Below are 8,646 nucleotides of genomic sequence, written 5' to 3' on the forward strand. Positions count from 1 at the left end.
TTAGATACTGAATGAGTGAAGTGATAAACTGCTGCGTGAGGAAAATTATCCTCTTGGGGCTTCGCATTTAGTTTAGATTCAGTGCATGGCATCAGCATCATTGTTAAAGGTAACTCTTATGTAAAATGGCTCATTCTTGTTTACACAAAATGATATTCCACACATCTCTGGGGACTCCTATTAGAAGCTGGGCCTCAGCCTCTCTTCAATTTCAGTTCATTTAGCTGATATTTATCCTTTGGAAATTGCCTGCAGGTCAGGGGTAGTGCATCAGCAACTTATTGAAAATGCACTGATTACCTTAGTGGGGTGGGGATTTATCCATAGCAGAAATGCATTGGTCCTGAAGACTAAGTTATAATCAGATTTCTTATTCTTTGTGCATGTTTTATGATTTAGTTTCGCTTCATAGGAGCAGAAAAAATTTGATATTTAAGGATTAGAAAAATAGACTATTTAAAGTTTGGTGAAAGGAAATTATTTTTGACAAAAGTATTGTTCTTTGATTTTTAGTTTTTGTTCAAGAAAGGTGTGATGAATTTGGATTTTTGTATAGTTAAAAATCGAATAGGTCTGTGGAACAAAGGTGCTAATTAGAAAAGTAAAAAAAAAAAAAGATGTCAAAGATATTTGAATGGTTTTGACTGGAAATGTGATGGTACAAAGTTTTTTGAGGAGAGTGTAGCATAGTCCAAAAATTATTCACAAATTATTTTTTATATTTATATAATTTGCGGCTGTGAAATATTTCAAAGTGGTCTTGTCTAATAGTTCTCCAAGTTTTCACTTAATGTTTTTTTTTTTGGAGACTGCATTTATTTTAATAATAAATGTACAATGATTTAAAAATATCTGGGTAATCTAATAGATTACATTAATATATGCAATCACACACATGAATCAAGCTGATCAGTTGACAGAAATAAACACCATAATCAACAAGAAACTTTGACAGATTTTAAAACGAACTGAAACGCTTCAGTTGCATTGTGTTTATCAAGAGTGCAGCTATATGTGACTGAGTGATGCTGTAGAAGCTCAAGCTAAAGACAACTCCTGAATGATCATCTTCAGATCTCTTTTGCATCTGTTCCTGCAATGTTTCATCTGATTGGTTTCTATGTATATTCAGAAAAAATAAATGGCACACTCTGCTTGTGGCCCCTTAAATAGTTACATGATTTACCAGTACAGTTGCACTCTTTGGCTTCTCTCTCTGACTGCAGAGTCATGCCTTCGTGTTGTTTACTTCATCCTTCTGGTTCTGCCTGTAATGATGTCCATGCTGTGGGATGTACTGTAAATGCATGGTGAGGCTAACTGGTAGCACTGGGCTCATTATAAATTGGTCTGCCTTGCATTTCTCTTCTGGCAGAAATACTGGCTGATGGACCAATTCTGCAGGAGACATTGTGGGGAATCATCTCAGCTCAACCAGACCAAAAGGTTTTTAAGACGTTTGATCATAAGATCACGTCATTCCAGTCAGCTTTGGTTCTCTTTATAATCCTTTTAATGTGTTTTATTGCTGCTTAATTTCTCCTGAAGTCCATTCAGCATTCTCATGTGGTTTAAACATTGGGCTGCAGCAGCAGGAAATACAAATGAACACAACCGAAAGAAGACTTTAAACTCATTCAAAATACACGTGTAGCTATCTACATTAATTATTCAGACATGAAATATACCATAATATGCACAGTGGAAACTTTTGCAGATTGCAAAACTGATATCCTTATCTTCATTCTTTGGAGTACAGCCAATCATCATCAAGGAAAATAAATGGTCCTCCTGGATTGGTTACAAATGCTAGCCAATAGCATGTCAAGTAGTATTGTACCTAGCTATTTTAGCTTTTCAATATACTTTGCAAAATAATCTACATAAAGATCTCTGAATAACTAAACTAAGGAATACTGACCTGCAGGTAGGTGGTGATCTACAAATGGAATCTTGTTTGAGGAGTTTATCCTGATTTAACTGCATCATATAACAAAACAACACAAATAAATAAATTAACATGTTTTACGGTGACAAAGTGCATGCATGTTTCATACATTTATTTAAAAACATTTTTTTTCATGATCTACAATAAATCAGACTAAAATTACATACGTTAAAATAGCCAAATGTTGAATAATATGGGGTCTGGATGACAATGTCATAACTTTGTAAGTTTCAGATTAATTGACAACATTTAATAACAGAAAGTAATAGAAAAATAATACAAATATAAATGACTCAAAATAAAATATTTTTGAAATAATAAAGATGTCTAACTCTAAGGAATGAATGAAACATAGCAATGAAGAATAAGTGTATTAATTTTATTTTACACATCCAAACGGGAATATCCGTGTGATGTCATGGTTAGCGTGAAAGCAAAAGAGTGTCAGAGATAAATTATCCTTAGTTACTGACCTATTTCCATTTAGCACAGTGTTCTAAATGGGAGAGGCTTTCATGGAGTCATTATTATGAAGCTACAGCTTGAATAAACAGATTTTTATGAGCAATTAACAGCCCATAATCCATGAACATCAGTAGTCAAGTGCATCCTTTCACAGTGCAGCGTGCAGCTGCTGCAGTGTCGCTTCCTTTCACTCTTTATTATGTGAGATAAGAAACTTTGCTAAGACTTGAGGGTCAGAGTAGGAGTCTAAGTCGAGCTTCAAGTCTTTAAGCAGCAGGTGAAAGTAATTTTCTGAAATTTACTTGTTGAAATGTTTTCTTATACTCCAAACAAACAATATCCACCAGCAGGATGTCACCTAATCATCTTGGTTGGAACAGGAGTCCTGATTGGTTTTCAGATTAGAACCAACATAAACTGCAATAAGGTCTTCAGGTGAAATTTGAAAATGTTTCCATTTATTGCCCCTTATGATATGGAAATAAAATAACATTTATTTCATATGGATTGGAGATCAAACCACTAACCTTCTGCATTCTTAATAACCACTTTATTCCATTAATATAATATTGCTTTTATCCTTTGTGTCTCTAATCCATAATAATTTTAATAGATCACCACTCAGGCATCACATCTTCATGCTCTTTATTCATGTTAAAGGGAGAATTAGTTTGTGCAGTACAAAGATAATTTTGAGGATAATGGGAGCTTTAAAAAAGAGAAATTGTGCAAAGTGTTTTAACACTGGGACCTCCACTTGAGAGACGAATGCAGAAATTGCATCTGGGAGAAAATTTGGGCCTCATTTTGTCATTTTCAGCTGCTAGAGGAGGTGCGAGTTATTCATTTGAATTGTGCCTTGAAGTGGATTTCCAACCTGATCTATTGAAGCTTTTTGGTCACAGAGCCTTTGATTTTGATACGTTTAACCTTGGTATCCATAATTAATGTATGCAAATCTAATTTTACTGGAGCTACTGAACACATAATTGCATTTTAAAGTAGAAGCAGGCAATACATTGACAGAGCTGTTGACTCAATCTTTCAGAGTTTGATCTGCTTTATCACGCAAGAAGTCTAAAAGTGCTTCCTCCACTTTAGATGCATTTCTCACTGTTACCTGGAGCTGAATTATAATTACCTGTTTATTACTGTTAATTCCTGAAGGGTGTTGATTACTAATTTGATAGCTGGTGTCAGACTCAACAGGATGCTCTTTTTATGTGCACCTAACATGCTCTGGGGAAATCAGTGGCATTCAGAATACTTAGCAAGGCTAATAATCTCTTCTTCATGTAATTAAACGGCAGACTTAGTCTCTTAGCAAGTCTACTGTCATTTCCCCCAGATTCTCAGGTCATTTTCTCTTGCATTGCATGGGGATTCTGTGTGCACCCTGCTAATTAGTAAAGTGAAACTGGAACATCCCACATGCAACATAAATCATCACGCCCTGATGAGTTAAAAAGCTCCGTATCAATTGCCCTAAAAACACTTTCAAGAAGACTTTGAAACTCCAGCTACAGATTCGCATGTGAATTGGACTGTCACATGCGCAGCGTGAAGCACTCGGCGATATTCTCACTAAACTTAGATGGCAATAATGTTCTACAAACTCTGAATTCTCAAGAGAAATATTTGATGTTGCATTCATTTTTTCTTTAATATTCGCTTCACAAGATCTTTTTCTGGTTAAGTTTTATTTAAAGTGGTAAAACATCTAAGTTTGGATATAAAACTAAACTTTATGTATGGGTGGCTGCATGGGACACACATCTTCCTATCCACAGAAAATTCATCCAGATGTCTCTGAAAGGTGTTTTTTTTTGTGAACATGAAGGCGATTCTTTGTGTTATTTTCAGTCTCCAGTTTGTTAAGCCTTTTTAGGTCTTTGGCTTTGAAGGTGCTTAGAAAAGTTTTGTGCAAACTCTAAAGGCAAACACTGGAAAACCAGGATGTTCTCAAGAAATAGTTTGCTCTTTCCTGGGTTTGTTTTGTGACTTCCTGTTTGAGTCATCGTCAGGCTTTTAGAGTCATTTTGGTTGGTTATTTCTATTTGTGACTAATGGCTTTCTTCATTTTTCACTCACACCTCAAACTCTGAGAAATAGCTTTGTAACCATTTCCAGCCTCAGAGATGTTAGTGATTTAATTTTGGTAGTAACCATGCCTGAGTGTTGCAAGTCAAATTTAACTCAGTATTCCACAATCTGTTGTTAATTACAGTCGGTTCAAGATTGAACTTTTTCAGTTTATTCTTTTATTGCTATAAGTGAAATCATATGAAAACTGATTTTTGTATCTGTCTTATTTGAGACAAATATAAACAAGATAATAAAAGTAGGTAAATCAGTTTTAAAGCTCTGCTTCTTGTGTTTATTTAAATTATTTTTAATATTTGTTTAAATAGATTCCGAAGAGGTTTTGTGCCTAGCAGTGGTGCTTTACCTGACCACAATGAATGATGCTTGAACGTTTAAATATTTACCTTATCACTAATGATTGAAGCAATTAACTAAATTGTATGCTGTATTTTAATCCTGCAGGGCCAAAGAAAATGGCAGCAATTTCCTTTCATTAAACTGATGTTGACTTTAGAAAACCAATTAAAATGTGTTACAAAGCAAGAAGCTGTGGATTTTTATGCCAAAGTATTGTATTCAGACTGAAGCAATAAAAAAAAGAAACCATAGTTGCTTCTGATTTTTATAAGTAGCCAGCTTGTATAACATAAAAATTAAGCAATAAACGCATGGATAAATGTCGTGAATTAATCCATTAATATAATTTACAGATGTTCATACAAATGCATGCAACAAGTTTTCAAAGAGCATGCTGCAGTATTGACCCAATTTATATCTAAAGACTCATTCTGATGTAACTCACTTCTGACGTCATTTTTCCTGACGTTTGTTTTGTACATGTTGCTTGGAAAGACTAAAAAGTAACAATAGGTGAAATATCTGCACAGGTTTTAAAGATATGGCTGTTATATTAATTTACTGGTTTGAAAGTTTATTTTTATTTAAGTGTTTTGATCCACAATGCAAAGTCACTTCCTCTATGTTGCATAGGAATCTGAGTTTGTCATTTTTCTTTTCCCTAAAGACTTAAAATTTTGGTTCCTGAACTTCCAGTTTGTTAGATTTTTTTCACCAGTGGGCTGCAGTTTGGGTACTGGTCCGTCTCAGTGTGAAGAGGTGCTGGCGAATCCCACGTAGCAGGTTTGAACAAAGCTGACACCATCAGTTTCTCCTGCTGAGTTTTTTCCTGACTTCTAATTGAAGGCGAGGGGCAGCAACATCAGTCTGATGTTGTTGGAGACGACAGCGGAGCAGCAGGATCCATGACGGAAATGAAAGTGTTGAGGTGTAACAGGAAGGCTGAAGGTCAAGAGAAGGTTGAGTGGTTTGTGTGTCTGGGTAGGAGAAGAAGATTCTTAATTTGTTTTTGAACTGAACCTATAAAAGAATGCGTTCAGTTCATTTCCCAGATACATGATCTCTGCTTGAAACCTGTGAACTTCTTTATCACTGACCATAGTTTATTATTCTTCTGATGAAGCTTGTTCCCCAGCTTTTCTCCTTATCTTGACTTTGGGATGTTTTTGTTCACTCTTCAGTAATTTCCTGTCTCCACCCTTGAAGGCTAGTGTTTTATTTGTTCAGGCCACCGCTGACCCAGAGTTTATTGGGATTTACCTCAGTGTCATGGTGGGGAAGGTTTTGTTCACACTAAAGTTACGTCAGTAACACCATCAGTAATGGCTTCTGTCTCTCACCATTCTTTTAAAGATGAGTGTTATACATATATTCCCTGCCACATACTGCCGTTTATAGCACAATCAGGTCATTGTTTCACCAGTAGTTGATACTGTATGAATATGCTGCTTTTGTAAAACATGATTTAAAAGAAATTTGAGTTTGTAATTTGACCACTTGAAATGAGGCCTCTGCCTTCAGCATGTCAACACAACAATGACAACTAACTGAGAAGTTGTTTGTCTGAAAAGCTCAGCAGATCACCAAGTTTGCTAATTGCTGCTGCTGCTAGTCTTGAGGGAACTGAGAAGGAACAAACATGCATGAAAAGAATCAAAGCAACACTCCAAATAAATTATGTTTTTGATGAGGGAATAACATTATAACATAATGTAAAGTCTAAAAAAGTAAATCTTGCATAATAACCCCGTTAAAATCAGAAGTTGAATCTGAAAAAGAACATTCAACTTCAGTTAGGCAGGGAAAGACAAAGTTTTGATCTGCCTTTCTATGAATAAGTTTTGCAGATAACTGATATGCATCATTAATGTCTGCATAAGACAAATGCAAAGATGTATATTCTTTGGTGAAAACATTGACATTCATTTTAAATGTCAAAGGCGTACAAGAGACATGCCGTCAAAATTTCCATATATCGTCGCTGTTTTTATTCACAGACTTTGGTTTCGGAGATATAATCCTTCAGTTATATGAAGCTCAACAGACTGTATTCCCGATACTGTGACTGAGTGCTTGTCAGCGCTTGAAGTTCATCCATCCTATTTGCTAAAGATCTCACATTCCCCATAATGAATAATAAAAATAGACGAATTGAACTTCCTTGTTCTCTCCCTCTATTTTTCTGCTGCTCTACATCCATAACCCCTTTTCAACTTTTCAGAGATTTGGGATTGCTATTTAGGTATTTCTTGAGCTTTTGAGCTGCTTGTAAACAACTCTTCTGTTGATAATGGCAGGTGGTTAAAAAGGGAAAAAAAACTCAAACATAACATCAAAATCAGAATGTAAACAGCAAAGTTTAAACCCAAAAGATGAAAAATCTGAATAAACAGAGTAACTGCAACATGCCACCATGTTTTGCAGTGCTGTACAAGAATCCACTAAAAATATTTTTATATTTAACTGAAGAATAAGAACCTCAAGTAAGACCTTTAGTTAATTTGCATTCTCCTTCATACATCACTTAGAAATTAGCTTTGTTCCTGTTTCATTATGAAGAAAGTGTTGGGAGACAAGTGGGTGGCCTGCATGCTGCATTACACCTAAGAGGCAGCACAGATCAGATTAGATCGCCTGATAGCAAGGAAGCGGCTTGTTGCTGAGTGTTATTATGAGCAGATGCAGAAATCTGATTCAATAACACGTGGCCTTTATCGGCATCACCCCTGAGAAATATGAATTTAAAGGCTTTTTATTTCCTCCCATATCTCACAGCGCAAGTCAACAAGTAACACGCCTATCTGTGCCCGAAACCGATTACGGTTGGGATGTTAGGATCGTCATTACAAAACAATTTCAGAGGAGAAATGTCTTTAGAACCATAAATATGTCCTTCACTGGAGCGTCTGTGCTTTGCTTCTGCCATCTAGTGGTGACACAGGAGCTTATTATGATACTGGTGCAATATTGTGGGTTTTCTGATCACATTTTGAAGATAATTTAAAATATGTACAGCCATGAGATGATTAGGTCAGTATAAGAAGACATAATTACAAGGTTATGCAATGAGTGCTGTCTCTCTTGCAATTTTTATTTGTTTGCTACTTTCATTTTTTATTTCTTTTTGTTTTTATTTTTTTGGAGGCTAATATTTACTGTGTCTATAAGTGGAGAAAAACTGATGAGGGCAAAAAAAAACTCTAAAACTGATTTCATAAAAATGCATGAAGAAAATTATGCATTTAGACAATCTGTTTTTCTTTCTTTAGAACACAGATATTCAGATTGAATGCTTGTAATGCAGATCATTTACTAAATTCACCCCTTAAAACTGAATATTTAAGCAGAAAATTTAACAATATGCCAGTATGTATCTACAATTTTTTCCACTGTTTTGTTTCTTTTTCTAATGGAGAAAATTTAATTATGACATGTAAAATTAGTGCACACAAAAAAACAGATTCACACCAACTTCCAGCTTCAATTTTTACACGATTCACTATAAAAGGCAGATTGGGTCTCTGTGGTTTGCAGGATTTCAAGCCATAGAAACTACTTTGCCATGTTTGATATAATACTTTACATTAAAAACCACTTTTCCTTAAATTGCTAATAAATGTTAAGTGCCTGCTTCTTCACTTAAACAAATGGAAAAGGTTGCATAGTTGCAGCATTAAAAGACATATTTCCTAGAAGATAAAAATGAGTGGATCTTTTATTTTACATTCTTTGTGCTGACTTCCATTACTTCAGTATTACACAATTATGACAGACCCAACTGCTGGCAGGAA

The sequence above is a fragment of the Poeciliopsis prolifica genome, unplaced genomic scaffold (assembly GCF_027474105.1).
Source record: "Poeciliopsis prolifica strain line A6 unplaced genomic scaffold, Auburn_PproV2 SCAFFOLD034, whole genome shotgun sequence".
Lineage (NCBI taxonomy): Eukaryota > Metazoa > Chordata > Actinopteri > Cyprinodontiformes > Poeciliidae > Poeciliopsis > Poeciliopsis prolifica.